Genomic DNA, 18,885 nt, shown 5'->3' with positions numbered 1-18,885 from the left:
TAGTTGACTTGGTCATACTTTATATTTTATTTACCTCCAAAAGATGAGGTGGCTGGTTTGGAAATCTTTAATTGGAAGTGGATTGAGGACAGTTGTGCTTTGCCATCTTTTGCTTCTTTACGGAGGATTTGTTTGGTTTCTGTGAATTCTTCAACGTTCATCTAGACTATAAGCTTCACAAATGCAAGACTGTTGTTTAATGCCAGCACCTAGTACATGGCACAGAGTACTCAATAAGTATTTGACCCAGGTGTACCTGGCTGGTTCAATCAGTAGACTGGTATGAGTAGTTCTATGGTTGAGGTAAATTTACAGTCTATATATAGGTTTTTTCAAGCTGGTCTGAGACCCTAATCACCCTTTGTTATGGGAAAATATGTTATGAAATCCCAACAGTTGGCATACAAATAAATTTTGGAACACAACCCATTAAAAAATTGGAGATGACTGGTAGGCTAATTCATCCATTTTTTTTAACCAGGAAACCCCAGTAAATAGATTTCCAGATTGGTCTGTATTAATAATGTGTACCACTCCTTTTCTCTAACTCTGGACAAATAGAGAAGAGAAGGTTTTTCTTTTCAAGGTTGATATAATTATTTTTATTATTATTTTAGAGAGAGAGGCAGAGGGAGAGGGAGAGAGAGAATCTTAAGCAGGCTCCATGCCCAGCACATGAGCCTGACATGGGGCTCGATCTCACAACCCTGAGATCATGACCTTACTGAAATCAAGAGTCAGACACTTAACTGACTGAGCCACCCAAATGCCCCAAGGTTGCTACAATTGTTTTTGATGGAGGATTATTGGCTAAAGAAAATTCTTTCTGATTACTTTATTTTGGTGGTAGTGGCCATTATTTTGGGAAGGATATTAGTTTAGAGCAATTTAAAAATACTGGAGTTCAGATTTATTTGAATACATTTTTTTCTCTTTATAATCAAAATAACACTCATCGAGGCAATTTATTTGACAGATTTCCCAGGGTCTCTTTTTTTTATTATTTATGATAGTCACAGAGAGAGAGAGAGAGAGAGAGAGAGAGAGAGAGAAGCAGAGACATAGGCAGAGGGAGAAGCAGGCTCCATGCACTGGGAGCCCGAGGTGGGATTCGATCCCGAGGCTCCAGGATCGTGCCCTGGGCCAAAGGCAGGCGCCAAACCGCTGCGCCACCCAGGGATCCCCTCCCAGGGTCTCTTTCATTGTTCAAGTTCATTGGCAGACATAAAATGTAGACGTCTAATGTCCTAAGAACAAGAACAGAGTAACCTTTGAAGAAAGAACATTATGGGTAATAGAAGATATCAGCCAAAGGGACCTTTCATGCTGTCAACTCCCAATTATTTTAGAGCTGGTATGTTGAAAGATGAAGTCATTAGGAATATTTTAAGAGCCACATCTCACTGTTCCCAGTGGGATATGTCCAGGAAATTCTGACTCTGCCTACTGGCCCAAATAGAGTTTAAACTCTTTCTCAAAGTAAGAAATACTTTGTGTTTTTTGTTTTGACGAAAGATTACATTTGCTGAGGTATGAAATAATTGATTTGCTTTTACGTTTAGTCAGGAAACTTCCTTAGGGTATTTTTAAACCATAGTTCAGCTAACAAAAGTTCTACTTACCAACAGCATTTGAACATATTCAGTGGCTTAACTGAGAGACATGCTAAAATTAAAGTGGCAAACGAATTTTTATTAAAATTCTGATTTGGGATCCCTGGGTGGTGCAGCGGTTTGGCGCCTGCCTTTGGCCCAGGGCGCGATCCTGGAGACCCAGGATCGAATCCCACGTCAGGCTCCCGGTGCATGGAGCCTGCTTCTCCCTCTGCCTGTGTCTCTGCCTCTCTCTCTGTCTGTGACTATCATAAATAAATAAAAAAAATTAAAAAAAATAAAATTCTGATTCATGTAGCTTAGGTAAATTATTGACGATATGTTTTCTTTTGAAGAAGGATGGTAGTACACTGTTTTAGGGAGGAGGGAGCAAGGGCTTGGATGGAGAGAGTGAAGTAAGATGGCAAGCATTTTTTAAAAGTTTATTTTTTAGTAATCTCTACACCCAAGGTGGGGCATACAACCCCACAACCCTGAGATCAAGAGTCAGATGCTCTTCCAGCTGAGCCAGCCAGGTGCCCCAAAGTGGCAAACATTTTTATAGGTGCTACAATGAAGCATAGAAACATACATTTTCTGAGACCTTTCTGAGACCCCACCCCCCAGAGACCTTTAGAAGTCAGAGAGCTAGTGGCCTGTAAGCTAACCTTCTTCACTATCCTAGGTACCCCTGGTTCACTTTACACAATAAATATGTTCCTGGAAAGCACTTTAGAGTGCACATAGAAATAATTTTTCTCAGAAATTCACATTTTCACTTCTGATCTTCACTTATCAACAGATTATGAAACTAACCCAGATAGTTAATATGAGGTACATAAACACAGAAGGAGATTCTTTTGTTTTAGGGAACTCTAGTGAATTATTTCATGAAAGAAGCTTTAGGAAAATGTGTACTCTTGTGTCCTAAAAGTGAGAACTGGCTGTATTTTCTCTAATTTTTTTCCATGGCTATTATGATATTCCCCCTGAATACTAGAAACCAAATTTTCTTGCTTAATTTTTTCATTTTGGTTATTTGTTGTCACCTTATAACAATTACAGAGTAATCATTCATTCTTTAAATGTTGATTGATCACATAGGATGTGGAATATGGGAACACAGGATGAGAGGTTGGAGAAAGAGGGGTTCAGGGAAAATTGCTTGGGGTAGGCGATGTCTATAAAAGTGTAAGCCTCAAAGTAATTTGTTAGCACATGCCAGAGTTTTATTCAACCAATTAATGAAAGAATCAGCAGCATACACACAAGATTGCTTCTTCAGGGAGCATTTGAAGAACTGGGATTCATCTAATAAATTGGGAAGAGAATGCCAAAATAAGATGACAAAGTTAGATTCAAACCTGACTAATGTTTTATAGTGCAATAAACTGAAACTTTCAGAGTTATTTACTGAACCAACCACCCTCCAAAAAGTAAGTCACATCTTGGTAGTTTTCTGCACATTAACTTTATAAGACTAAAATTCTCTGGAACCTAATTAGTTGTGGATAGTTAGTCAAAATTACAAACTTAGAGTCAGGTAACTGGCAGGCTTATTAGAAAATGTCTGCCATGATATTTAATAAATTCTGCAAGTACCATTTTTCCTTATTTTCAAGTTTTAGATAAATTTCCTTATAGAGTCTTTTTAAAAAATATTTTATTTATTTATTCATGAGAGACACACAGAGAGAGGCAGAGACATAGGCAGAGGGAGGAGAAGCAGGCTCCATGCAGGGAGCCCGATGCAGGACTTGATCCCAGGACCCCGGGATCACACCCTAAGCCAAAGGCAGACGCTTAACCACTGAGCCACCCAGGCGTCCCTTCTTATGGAGTCTTCTGTGACCTTGGACAGTTTCTTAAGAGTGTTCTTGGGTAGACACAACAAAGCTGATCTCATTGTGATTTTGTGTCAAGATAATTAGTTGGATTTACTGCTTAGTCATTTTCTATAATTCTTAGAGGTAACAGAAATTAGATATAGACTCAATAGGTTCAATGATATTGTTCATAGTTATTTTTACTCCCCACCTTTCTTGTAAGAGGATTATGTATCCCTGCCCATTGCCAGATAACTTGCCATGCCTCCTATGGGAGGAGTACATATTTGATTTTGGGCACAACTGACATGCTTTTGCAATAGAGTGTGAGGGGATATGTCATATGCCACATCCCAGTACAGGTTTAAGGTGATTATATGGTTTGGCTTAAGCTCCTGTCTTAGCCCTTTGTAAAGACAATAGTATAGCCCAGGTAAGGCCCGAGGCTGGGTCCTAGAATGAGGAGATATTTACATCTCAGCACAGTTGCAAATGATCTGCCATAAGGCCCCAGCTTATATGTAATATGAGCAAAAATAAAGATTACAAACCCCTGACATTTTCCCCTAAGGTCAGGAACAAGACAAGAATGTCCACTCTCTCTGCTTCTATTCAATACTGTATTAGAGTTCTAGCCAGAACAAGTAGACAAAATAGTAAAAATAAAGGTATCTTAATTGTGAAGGAAGAACTAATACTTTATTTACAGGTGACATGATGTAGTATATAGAAAATACTAAGGAATCCACTAATAACTATTAGAACTAATAAAATAGTTCCACAAAGTTGGAGGATATAGAATATATAAAAATCAATTATATTTTTATACAATAGCACTGAGCAACCTGAAAATGAAATTAAGAAAACAATACCATTTATAATAGCTTCAAAAAAGATAAAAATATGTAGGAATAAATTAAACAGAAGAAGTGTAAGCCTTATATTTTTAGAAGTATAATTATTATTGAACGAAATTAAACATGAAGTAAATAAACATCCTGTATTCATTAAGATGGCAGTACTTCCCTGATTGATCTATAGATTCAACCCAATCCTTAACAGAATTCCAATTAAAAATTGGGCAAATGATCTGAAATTTTTCCAAAGAAGATACAGAAATGGCCAATAAGAACTCAAAAAGATGCTCAACAACATTAGCTATCAGGCAAATGCAAATAAAAACAAGACACCACTTCACCCTCAGTAGAATAGCTATAACAAAAAAGACAGATAGATAATAACAAATGTTGACCAGAATGTTGAGAAATGAGAACTTCCATATACTGTTGGTGGGAATATAAAATGGTGCAGCCACTTTGGAAAGAGTGGCTGGGGGTGTGTGGGCGAGGCAAGAAGGTGGAGGAGTAGGGTCCTCAAGTCACCTGTCCCCACCAACTTACCTAGACAACTTTCAAATCATTCTGAAAACCTACGAATTCAACCTGAGATTTAAGAGAGAACAGCTGGAATGCTACAGTGAGAAGAGTTTGCACTTCTAACAAGTATAACTCATTTTTAGCCACTTTGCACTGAGCAAAATGACTAGAACGAAGAACTCACCTCAAAAGAATCAGAAACAGTACTCTCTCCCACAGAGTTACAGAATTTGGCTTACAATTTGATGTCAGAAAGCCAATTCAGAAGCACAATTATAAAGCTACTGGTAGCTCTGGAAAAAAAAGCATAAAGGATTCAAGAGACTTCATGACTGCAGAATTTAGATCGAATCAGGCCGAAATTAAAAATCAATTAAATGAGATGCAATCCAAACTGGAGGTCCTAACAACAAGGGTTAATGAGGTAGAAGAAAGAGTGAGTGACATAGAAGACAAGTTGATGGCAAGGAAGGAAGCTGAGGAAAAAAGAGAAAAAGAAAAGACCATGAGGAAAGGTTAAGGGAAATAAATGACAGCCTCAGAAGGAAAAATCTATGTTCAATTGGGGTTCCAGAGGGTGCTGAGAGGGACCAGAAAGCATATTTGAATAAACCATAGCTGACAACTTCCCTAACTTGGGGAGGGAGACAGACATTCAGATCCAGGAGATAGAGAGATGCCCCCCTAAAATCAATAAAAACCGTTCAACACCCCAACATTAAATAGTAAAACTTGCAATTTCCAACGATCCTTAAAAAAGAGAAGATCCTTAAAGCAGAAAGAACAAGAGATCCCTAACCTTTATGGGGAGAAGTATTAGGTTAACAGCAGACCTCTCCACAGAGGCCTGGCAGGCCAGAAAGGGCTGGAAGGATATATTCAGGGTCCTAAGTGAGAAGAACATGCAGCCAAAAATACTCTATCCAGCAAGGCTCTCGTTCAGAATTGAAGGAGGGGTAAAGAGCTTCCAAGAGGCGGACACTGAAAGAATATGTGACCACCAAACCAGCTCTGCAAGAAATATTAAGGGGGACTCTGTAAAAGAAAGAGGAGGTCCAAAGAAACAATCCACAAAAACAGGGACTGAATAGGTATTATGATGACACTAAATTCATATCTTTCAGTAGTAACTCTGAACGTGAATGGGCTTAATGACCCCATGAAAAGGTACAGGGTTTCAGACTGGATAAAAAAGCAAGACCCATCTATTTGCTGTCTACAAGAGTCTCATTTTAGACCTAAGGACACCTACAGGCTGAAAACGGAAGGTTGGAGAACCATTTACCATTCCAATGGTCCTCAAAAAAACAGCAGGGGTAGCCATCCTCATATCAGATAAATTAAAGTTTATCCCAAAGACTGTAGTAAGAGATGAAGAGGGACACTATATCATACTTAAAGGATCTATCCAACAAGAGGACCTAACACTCATGAATATTTATGCCCCTAATGTGGGAGCTGCCAAGTATATCAATCAATTAGTAACCAAAGTTAAGACATACTTAGTTAATAATACACTTAAACTGGGAGACTTCAACACGGTGCTTGTTATAAATGACAGATCTTCTAAGCACAACATCTCCCAAGAAACAAGAGCTTTAAATGATACACTGGACCAGATGGATTTCACATATATTTATGGAACTTTACATCCAAACACAACTGAATACACATTCTTCTCAAGTGCACATGGAACTTTCTCCAGGATAGACCACATACTGGGTCACAAATCAGGTCTGAACCGATACCAAAAGATTGGGATTGTCCCCTGTATATTCTCAGACCATAATGCTTTGAAACGTGAACTAAGTCACAAGAAGAAATTTGGAAGAAACTCAAACACGTGGAGGTTAAAGAGCATCCTGATAAAAGATGAAAGGGTCAACCAGGAAATTAGAGAAGAATTAAAGAGATTCGTGGAAACTAATGAGAATGAAGAAACAACCGTTCAGAATCTTTGGGATACAGCAAAAGCAGTCCTGAGAGGTAAAGACATTGCAATACAAGCATCCCTCAAAAAATTGGAAAAAACTCAAATACACAAGCTAACCTTGCACCAAAGGAACTGGAGAAAGAACAGCAAATAAAACCCACACCAAGCAGAAGAAGAGAGTTAATAAAGATTCGAGCAGAACTCAATGACATAGAGACCAGAAGAACTGTAGAACAGATCAACAAAACCAGGAGTTGGTTCTTTGAAAGAATTAATAAGATAGAGAAACCATTAGCCAGCCTTATTAAAAAGAAGAGAGAAAAGACTCAAATTAATAAAATCACGAATGAAAAAGGAGACATCACAACCAATACCAAGGAAATACAAACGATTTTAAAAACATATTGTGAGCAGCTATACACTAATAAATTAGGAAATCTAGAAGAAATGGACACATTTCTGGAAAACCACAAACTACCAAAACTGCAACAGGAAGAAATAGAAAACCTGAACCGGCCGATAACCAGGAAGGAAATTGAAGCAGTCATCCCAAACCTCCCAAGACACAAAAGTCCAGGGCCAGGTGGCTTCCCAGGGGAATTCTATCAAACGTTTAAAGAAGAAACCATACCTATTCTACTAAAGCTGTTTGGAAAGATAGAAAGAGATGGAGTACTTCCAAATTCGTTCTATGAGGCCAGCATCACCTTAATTCCAAAACCAGACAAAGACCCCACCAAAAAGGAGAATTATAGACCAATATCCCTGATGAACACAGATGGAAAAATTCTCAACAAGATACTAGCAAATAGGATCCAACAGTACCTTAAGAAGATTATTCATCATGACCAAGTGGGATTTATCCCCGGGATGCAAGGCTGGTTCAACACTCGTAAAGCAATCAATGTGATAGATCATATCAACAAGAGAAAGAACAAGAACCATATGATCCTCTCAATAGATGCAGAGAAAGCATTTGACAAAATACAGCATCCATTCCTGATCAAAACTCTTCAGAGTGTAGGGATAGAGGGAACATTCCTCAGCATCTTAAAAGCCATCTACGAAAAGCCCACAGCAAATATCATTCTCAATGGGGAAGCACTGGGAGCTTTTCCCTAAGATCAGGAACGAGACAGGGATGTCCCCTCTCACCTCTGCTATTCAGCATAGTACTGGAAGTCCTAGCCTCAGCAATCAGACTACAAAAAGACATTAAAGGCATTCAAATTGGCAAAGAAGAAGTCAAACTCTCCCTCTTCGCCGATGACATGATACTCTACATAGAAAACGCAAAAGCCTCCACCCCAAGATTGCTAGGACTCATACAGCAATTCGGCAGTGTGGCAGGATCCAAAATCAGTGTCCAGAAATCAGTGGCACTTCTATACACTAACAATGAGACTGAAGAAAGAGAAATTAAGGAGTCAATCCCATGTACAATGGCACCCAGAAGCAAAAGATACCTAGGAATAAACCTAACCAAAGAGGTAAAGGATCTATACCCTAAAAACTACAGAACACTTTGGAAACAAATCGAGGAAGACACAAAGAGATGGAAAAATATTCCAAGCTCATGGATTGGAAGAATTAATATTGTGAAAATGTCAATGCTACCCAGGGAAATTTACACATTGAATGCAATCCCTATCAAAATACCATGGGCTTTCTTCAGAGAGTTGGAACAAATCATCTTAAGATTTGTGTGGAATCAGAAAGGCCAGGGGAATATTGAGAAAGAAAACCAGAGCTGGGGGCATCACAATGCCAGATTTCAAGTTGTACTACAAAGCTGTGGTCATCAAGACAGTATGGTACTGGCACAAAAACAGACACATAGATCAATGGAACAGAATAGAGAAGCCAGAAATGGGCCCTCAACTCTATGGTCAACTAACATTCAACAAAGCAGGAAAGACTATCCACTGGGAAAAGGACAGTCTCTTCAATAAATGGTGCTGGGAAATTGGACAGCCACGTGCAGAAGAATGAAACTAGACCATTCTCTTGCACCATACACAAAGATAAACTCAGAATGGATGAAAGATCTAAATGTGACACAAGATTCCATCAAAATCCTAGAGGAGAACACAGGCAACACCCTTTTTGAACTCGGCCACAGCAACTTCTTGCAAGATACATCCACGAAGGCAAAAGAAACAAAAGCAAAAATGAACTATTGGGACTTCACCAAGATAAGAAGCTTCTGCACAGCAAAAGAAACAGTCAACAAAACTACAAGACAACCTACAGAATGGGAGAAGATATTTGCAAATGACCTATCAGATAAAGGACTAGTATCCAAGATCTATAAAGAACTTATTAAATTCCACAGCAAAGAAACAAACAATCGAATCCTGAAACGGGCAAAGGACATGATCAGAAATCTCACAGAGGAAGACAGAATAGACATGGCCAACAAGCACATGAGAAAATGCTCCGCATCACTGGCCATCAAGGAAATACAAATCAAAACCACAATGAGATACCACGTCACACCAGTGAGAATGGGGAAAATTAACAAGACAGGAAACAACCAATGGTGGAGAGGATGTGGAGAAAGGGGAACCCTCTTGCACTGTTGGTGAGAATGTGAACTGGTGCAGCCACTCTGGAAAACTGTGTGGAGGTTCCTCAAAGAGTTAAAAATAGATCTGCCCTACGACCCAGCAATTGCACTGCTGGGGATTTACCCCAAAGATACAGATGCAGTGAAATGGCAGGACACCTGCCCCCCGATGTTTCTAGCAGCAATGTCCACAGTAGCTAAACTGTGGAAGGACCCTCAGTGTCCATCGAAAGATGAATGGATAGAGAAGATGTGGTCTATGTATACAATGGAATATTCCTCAGCCATTAGAAACAACAAATACCCACCATTTGCTTCAATGTGGATGAAGCTGGAAGGTATTATGCTGAGTGAAGCAAGTGAATCAGAGAAGGACAAACGTTATATGGTTTCATTCATTCGGGGAATATGAAAAAATAGTGAAAGGGTTTATAGGGGAAAGGAGAGAAAATGAGTGGGAAATATAGTGAGGGTGACTGAAGATGAGACACACCTAACTCTGGGTTAAGAACAAGGAGTGGTGGAAAGGCATGTGGGTGGGGGGCTGGGATGACTGGGTGACGGGCATTGAAGGGGTACTTCACGGGTTGAGTACTGGGTGTTATGCTCTATGTTGGCAAATCGAACTCCAATAAAAAAATATATACAAAAAAAAAAGGAAAAGACTGGCTGTTCCTCAAATGGTGAAACAGAGTTAGAATATGATCTACCAATTCTATTCCTAGGTTTATACCCAGGAGAATTGAAAACATTTTTCCACACAAAAATTTGTATTTAGATGCTTATAGCAGCATTATTCATAATAGTAAAAAAGTTTAATTGATCATCAGTTGATAAATGGGGAGATAAAATAGGGTGTATTCATACTATGGGATATTATTTGGTCATTAAAAGGAATGAAGCTATAACATGAATGAACCTTGAAAATGTTATGCAGAGTGAAAAAATCTAATCTCAAAAGACTACATATTTATGATTCATGTGATATAAAATGTCCAGAACCGGCAGATCTATAGATATTGAAAGTGGTTTTCTAATTCTGGAGGAATTAAGGGGAATCATGTAGCCAAAGGGTATTGGATTTTATCTTAGGGTGATGAAATATTCTAAAGTTGATTATGGTACTGATTACAAAATTCTTTCTGTATACTGAAAACCATAGAACTGTACAGTTTTAGTGTGTATTATGTGAATTATATTTCAATAAAATTGTTATCCCCAAAAGGTCAGCTTTTGGGCAGTGCATATGATCTTGATTATGCTTCTATCCATCCTGAGCGATATAGTAGCTGAGATATTCGTATTAAGAAGATCTGACCTACAAAAATTACTGGTGGAGTTGAAACTTCTTTTTATTTGGAAACTTTTCTCATATTGTGGGTTTGATGACAAGAAAGCTCTTATACTAATGTTGATATAATTTTTGATTATAAAAGAGGCTTCCAGTAATTGTGGAGGAATGAAGTGTTCATATGTAATTTCTTACAGATAACAATTATAAAAATTGATTTTAAAAACTTGTTAAAGACACTGGAAAATGCAGAGAATCAGAAGAAAAAACAGCACATCTGCAAGGAGTGAATTGTGAGTTTGTGACTTTCTGATCTGAAGACATTTTCTGATCCCCATGGCTATAGTTGGAGGAAATAGCAGTGGAAAAACACAGCCCTATTGGCTCAAGGTACCTTCCAGGGCTGGAAAATCAGCTGGAAATTTAAAGAGGGAAATTCTGGCAGCAAGAGAAGTATAGAAAGAATGAGACCCAAATTCCAAATATAAATTCTGCCCAGATTCTTTTTAACAGCTGAACTATGCATGTGCAAGAGAGAATTCATGAGACCCAACCCAAAATAGGTAAAGACCAGAGAGAAATACATACTTGAAATATGGAACTACATAGAGCAATATCTGTGTATTTGCTCTCCTTTTTTGGGTAGGTTTTTGGTTTAACTATTTTTTTTTTACAATGACTTATTTATTTGAGAGAGAGCAAGAGCGCAAGTGGGACAGGCAAAGGGAGAGGATCTTAAGCAGACTCTGCCGAGCACAGAGCCAGATGTGAGGCTTGATCTCAGGACCCTGAGATTATGACCTGAGCCAAAACCAAGAGTTGGATGCTTAACCAGCTGTGCCCCCCAGGTGCCCCTGTTTGGTTTAACTTTTAGAAGATTATTTTTATTTAAAAAATCAACTTTATTGAGGTTTCTTTTACATTGTATTTTTTTTTACTTTTTTATTTGGAAACAATTATAAATCCACAGGAGGTTTCAAGAAGTAGTATAGAGAGGTCTGTGTACCCTTCTTCCAATTTCCCCCAATGGTTACATCTTACATAACAATGGTACAGCATCAATACCATGGAATTGACATTGATAGAATGTGTGTCTGTAGTTCTGTGCCATTTTGTCATATGTGTAGGTTAGGGTAACTACTAGCACAATCAAAATGCAGAACTATCCTGCTCACAAAGATCTCCCTTGTGCAACCCTTTATTTAGTCACATTCACCCCTCCCCTCCCCACCATCCCTAACCTCTGATAACCACTAATCTGTTTTCCATCACTGGAATTTTGTTACAGGAGAATGTTATATAAATGGAGTCATATAGTATGTGAATTTTTTGACCCTATGAGACTGGCATAATTCCCCTGAGATCCACGTGTTTTCAGTATTTTATGCTTTTAAATTTATGATTAATATTTCATGGAAATATAAATATAAATACGATTCACCTATTAAGAAATATTTTGGTGGTTTGCAGTTTTTGGCTATTACAAATCTGCTATGAAGGTTTGTGTACAGGTTTTCGTGTAGACATAAATTTTTACTTTTCTGGAATAAATGCCCAGGATTATAATTGTTGGGTTGTATGGTAGTTGAGTGTTTTGTTATATAAGAAACTGCCAAACTATGACCATTGATTTCACATTCCCACCAGTAATGTATGAGAGATCCTGTTGTTCCATATACTTGCCAGCATTTGGTATTGTCACTGTTTTTTATTTTAGCTGTTCTAATAGGTATGTATTTATATCTAATTGAAGTCTTAATTTGCATTTCTTTAATGGCTAGTGATGTTGAAAATAATTTAAAAAAATAACTTATTGAAGTGAAATTCACACATTGATTATTTTAAAGGTGACAATTCTGTGACATTTAATACATACATGTCATTGTGAAATCACTACCTCTATCTCATTCCAAAATATTTCCATCATTCTGAAGTAAATATTCTTACCCATTAAGTGGTTTCTCCTCAGTCTCCCTCCTCTCAGTCCCCCTGGCAATCGCCAATCTGCATTCTGTCTTTATGTATATACCTATTCCAGATATTTCATATAAATGGATTCATATAATATGTAACCTTACTGTCTGGTTTCTTTCATTTAGCATAATGTTGCACTTAAAATCATCCATGTGTGGCAGAGATCAGTACTTCATTCCGTGGTTGTGGCCACAGAATAGCCCGTTGTCTATACATACCACAATTTGTTTATCCATTGATGGACATTTGAGCTGTTTCAACCTTTTTGCTATTGTGAATAGTGCTGCTTTGAACATGCAAGCACATATACTTATATGAGTACCTGTTTTCAATTCTTTTGGGTATATATCTATATATCTAGAAGTGCCTTTTTTTTTTTTTAACTGCATTCCCATCTTTGCTTAGAGCAGCAGAAGACTGAAGCCTATGGATTTGCATTGCCAGTAGACAGAACATAAGGCTAGCGGGACAGCTGATGATTAGGTGTAAAGCCTTCGAGGCGAGGAAGCCATGGAAAGGCTGAGCCTCATCTCTGTCCAAATTCTTGGCTGATTGTCAGATTACATGGGCCCATGGGAGACAACACAAGGAACCAGGCTAAAAATCAAAGCAGGGAGCTATAAGAACAAAACAAATACATCATTTCCTGCATACCACAAAGGACACAAAAGTTTTCAGTTAGAATTCAGTAAGTTAACTGTCTAGTAGAATAAAAACCCAGTAATTATAAGAATACATCAGAATCCAGAATCACTACAACATATTTTCTATAAGTCTAATTTTCAACCAAAAATACTGGACATTGACAGAAACAGAAAAATGAGACTCAGGCCTAGGGGAAAAGGCAGTCAATAGAAACTACCTCTGAGTGGATCCAAATATCAGACTTAGCAGACAGACTTATCTATTATGAATCTATTTGAACATTCAAAGAATTAAAGGAAAATGTGTTATCAATGAATGAGAACATGACAATAAAGATACTGAAGCTACCACAAAAACAGATATTCTAGAGCTGAAAAACACAGTAACAAATAAATTTACTAGAGGGGCTCAACAACACATTGGAGATGGCAGAAGAATTAGTGGACTTAATTATATATATATATATATATATATATATATATATATATATATATATTACATATATAAATTTGAAGACCAGAGAGAAAAGACTGAAGAAAAATGAAGAGACAATAGTCCAATGTATGTGTAATTGATATCCCAGAAAGAGAAGAGAAAAAAGGACAGGAAAAATGTTTGAGAAAATACTAGCTGAAAAGTTTAAAGGATCTCAAACACACCTAATTCTTTCTAGCATCTTTGTTTTGAGTGCTTTGCAATAGGTTACAGGGTGGAGAAGCAAGCCTTTGGTGCTACCTAGTGGCCACTTGGAAATGACAACAATAATTTGGCTATTAAAAACACCTTTATAATTTGAATTCCTTGAATCTCTAAATTTGTGGCTTGTCTCAGAGAAGGGCAACATCAACAAGAGTTTCCAGTTAACACTGATGCCCCAAAAAGGAAATGGCCACAGTCTTGTCTGTGTTATTAATCAGGAAAAAAATACTTTGTAATAACTAAAAAATAATAATTTCAGCTACTTTATAACTGGAAACCTATACTCTATTTAATTACAATGATTTATAGTTTTAAAGTATGCAAAGTCAGCACAAAAACAACAGACTCTTTTGAACAATTGTATTTGAGTAGGGTAAGAAAAACAAACTTTTGCCATCTGGGTAGAACATGTAGAAAGTAAATAACCTTTTACACCCTCATGGTTGAGAATAAACCATATACTCAGAGACCACTTTTCTTTTTGAGTACCAGTCCTCTACTATACATAGCTTCTATTTTTTAAATAAATTTATTTTTTATTGGTGTTCAATTTGTCAACATACAGAATAATACCCAGTGCTCATCCCGTCAAGTGCCCACCTCAGTGCCCGCCACCCAGTCACCCCCACCCCCCGCCCACCTCCCCTTCCACCACCCCTAGTTCGTTAAAATCAAATAGTTTTAATAGACTTCAATATATACATATCTAAATGTATGTACTAAACAATGATACATGACCACACTAAAGCTTTAAACTTTAGCTTATAAGTTAATCTTACAAGCATATTGTAAGACTTTTTATTATCTGATTTCCCCTTGTAATCTAAATGTTATGAAGAACAAATAAATTTATATATTATTGAGTCAATTAAAAATGAACTTTTTTATTATTTTTTTAAAGATTTTTTATTTATTCATGAGCGACAGAGAGAGAGAGAGAGACAGAGGCAGAGACACAGGCAGAGGGAGAAGCAGGCTCCATGCAGGGAGCCTGACATGGGACTCGATCCCCGGACTCCAGGATCACTCCTTGGGCTGAAGGCTGTGCTAAACTGCTTGAGCCACCCGGGCTGCCCTAAAAATGAACTTTTATGGTGACCAAATATTTTCACTTTTTCTGGTTCTCTTTATTTTAGTTTCTTTAAAAATTGTTGCACTTATATAATGCAATATCACACTTGCATTATGTTCTTCAATATAATAAAATCAGCGAGAAGACATTTAGCTTTTTAAAAACCAAGTTTACCAAATCACTGATTTGTGGGAGGATTCACTTTGATAGAGAATATTAGATGAACTTGGAAATGTATGTTAATTTTAATATTCATTTAAAAATATTAAAAATGCTTCATGGAACTTTTCAGTACTGCTTTTTAATGATTACTAGATCCTAGCTTGATATGTATTTTCAGTTCTTTCTCTCCTCTCTCTCTTTCAACATCCAACTATTGGTCTCAACTTGTCAATTTCTGAATTGGCAGTTTCTGTGTGTGAAGAGGTTTTCCTAAAGGGTCAGTACATTTAAAGCATCAGAAGTCTAATTTTTTTCTTCTATGAGAATTCCTAAGTTATTCTAGGTTTATATAAGCACTTGTTAGTTTCAGTAAGCTAAACAGAGCAGAATGTCTTTTAATTTTAAGACTTTATAATCAAATTTATTACATCTCTGGAGGTAGGAGGAAGTGTTTAAATTATTTCTCTAGAAAATACTTCACACATTCATCTAGTGGAAGAATCCTATCACACTCTTGGACAAGTTAGAATTTGCCCAAGTTGGAGTTTATGGTTGAAGTTTTTTCCCCTCTATTTTGTTGTATGCTGTTTTCTGTAGGACTTATCCATTTAATGTGTGAGTTGGGCTAGAGGTTCAATGTCAGCACACAGTTTTTTTTTTATTACATCTTGACTTGGTTTATTCATGTATGTCTATACGATTTGCTCACTTTTTACAAGGGAGAGAAAAGGAAAATGAATGCACTCAAGAATTATTCAGACTTCTCAGATAATTAGAGGTCATAAAGTGTCTAGACAAGCCCAAAGCAGATGGACACACCCCATTTCTTGTTTTCTCATTCCATGTGTAATATAATATTTAAATAATTATACAAACCCATTCATATTATTGTTATACAAGCCAGAAGTGAAAACTCTGCTTTCTAAGCTATGGAAAGCCTGTTTCAAGTCTATTCTTTGACTTTGATGATAAATCTGTCTTTTTGGATTAGATATTTATATAGTGTGCACAAATGACAGATGCCTGTATCAATCTCTGAAAATGCTCCTCCCAAAAGCCAGACACAAAGGGTTACAATTACAATTACAAGTAGATTATTGTACATGGCTAATTTCTTCTGTAAGGAGGGAGTAAAGGTTTTTCTCACTTAAACATACACATAGTTGTCTTTAGTCAGGGAACAAAAGGAAATACAGAGACAAATACATATGTGAAATTCACTATAGGGAAAAAAAATGACCATCCTTCTAATTTTTTAATGAGATAGTCACCATTCTTCACCTATATGACACACTGCTGTAGACCATTAGTTTCTATTTGATCTTGGGATTTATCAACCCCAACCCATGGAATTACTTGAGTAGAAGAAACACGGACAAAACCCCTATAAGTCCATAACTTGAACTTTTTAAAACTTTTACAGACTTTCAGATACAGTTTTACCATAGGCAGGATGATATATCCAGGCTGTTAGTTTCAAACGGAAAAACAGGTATCCATGGGACTCCTGGGTGGCTCAGTGGTTGAGTGTTCCTTCAGCTCAGGGCATGATCCTGGGATTCCAGGATGGGGTCTGCATTGGGCTCCCCATAGAGATCCTGCTTCTCCCTCGGCCTCTCTGCCTCTCTCTCTCCCTGTGTCTCTCATGAATAAATAAATAAAAATTTTTTAAAAAATTTAAAAAGACAGGTGTCTGATCATATCCGGCAGGTTTCACCCTGAAAATGTGGTTGCCTCCATGACCTCCGGTTGAAAAACTAGAGAAGGTTTTTCAAACTCTTTAAAAAAAATAGGTCTCATGAGCTCCTAAACGGCAATCATGATTTAACAAATCCAAATCTTCTCTCCAGATGAGAGAGGGGAGAATTGGATGCTGCAAGACTGTGGGGGAGTTTATTTTCCTTTATTGTTCTGAGATCAGTGGGTCCCTCTGGAGCCTGGGTCATCATTTTTTCCTGTCACTGCTCTTGTCCTAGCATGTGGGGTTGGATTATGATACTGTTCCTTAAGTGAGATGAGTGCACATTGTCTAGAAATAAGATGAGGCTCCTAGCTTCATGCAGCATTTCTTGGTTAGGCATTTAATTGTTTATACTTTTGTTGGTGTGTTTTTAAATTTTTATTTCTAGGCATTTATTAAGAAACCTCCTACTTCACAGAGAATGTGGTTTGAAGAACCTCTGATTCCAATGCCATGTTTTCTCACAGTATTTCTTCTTCATATCCAAGAAGATCAGTTATTTGACCTACAATTACCATAATCCTAGGCCAACTGATAGACCATGCCCCAGTGGAGGGTGTAGATGGAGGGATTCTTGGTACCCTTTATTCAGAAGCATCTTTGAAAGCTGTAAAGGGGGATGTTGTGGCTGTTTGGGAGCATTATGGGTAAAAGGGGGTAATTTCCTGTTTGATTTTGACCCTTTTAAATACTGGCATTTATATGGTAACTACAGCTAGAGGAAGTAGGCTGGAGTAAGTTACCTCAGTGTTTAAAAAGGTTCTGTTCATTTTGCCTTGGCTTCTGCCTGCTATGGTATTAATAATGACAGGATTCTCTTACAGAAATCTAGGAAGTTGGTCAACAGCTTGCTCTGACAATCCACTTTCAATTGCTCTTGAGAAACAATCAAGTGCAGGCTTCAGCCTAAAATGCGAATAGACTGTATGCTAAAATGGCTGCTGTGAATCATGTTGATAAATTTGCTGGTAGCTGGCCTGTTTCCTGGTAGCATCTGCATCAAGACTTTTGTTCTGTCTTGACATAATCAAGATGGAAAATATGGTACTTGCCTAGAGCAAAAGAACATGCATTTTGCAATCATTGCATATTACTTCAGGTCATTGCAGACTTTTCAGTCTCGTCCAAACTGAGGACAGTACCTTGCACTATGCTTCCACATTCAACATGGTGAGCAACAAAGCCTGGCAGAGGAAGTTTATGCTGTTTAAAATACAAGAACTGTCCCAGGATACCCATCACTTAGCATTGGATAGTCTTCATTTTTGCACATAATATTGCAGACCCAGAGAGGGGTCTGACAAGATGCTTTGTAATATTGCGATTGTCCTTATTTTCAGGCAGATGTATGGAAAGAATGAAGTCAATTTTACTTTTTAATTTTTTTTAGAAGATTTTATTTATTTGAGAGAGAGAACAGCACAAGTAGGGGGGCAGCTAGAAGGAGAGGCAGAGGGAGAAGCAAACTCCCTGCTAATCAGGGAGCCCAATGCAGGGCTTGATCCCAGGACTCCAGGATCATGACCTAAGTCGAAGGCAGATGCTTAACTGACTGAACCACCTAGGCACCCCAGAATGAAGTAAATTTTAGATTGATACCTATTATATAATTTAAACAAAACCTGAAAAGGTCCAAGATTATGAAGTGCATCTTGGAGCAAGTTTACCAAGATCAGCATCTTTCAAGATAGCAAAGACCACACAGGTGATATTGTGGAAAGATAGTTCACCTTTCCACAAACATTGAGTACTGAGTAGCAACTGCATGCCAGGGCAGTTTATACTTGTTTTAATTCTCAAAAGCCTCTTGGGAGAGAATGGATTTCTGCCCCTGAAAACCAGCATCCTAGGACTCAAAGTCATTATAGTAGGACAACCACAGGAAGTTGTCAATGCATTTTTTTCCAGAAGATTTTCTGGGGTGGGGGGTACTGGGAACCTACTTTGGAGCATCAAGGGTTATATATATATATATATATATATATATATATATATATATATATAT

Source organism: Nyctereutes procyonoides, unplaced genomic scaffold (genome assembly GCF_905146905.1).
Source record: "Nyctereutes procyonoides isolate TBG_1078 unplaced genomic scaffold, NYPRO_anot_genome, whole genome shotgun sequence".
Lineage (NCBI taxonomy): Eukaryota > Metazoa > Chordata > Mammalia > Carnivora > Canidae > Nyctereutes > Nyctereutes procyonoides.
This window is presented reverse-complemented; position numbering follows the sequence as displayed.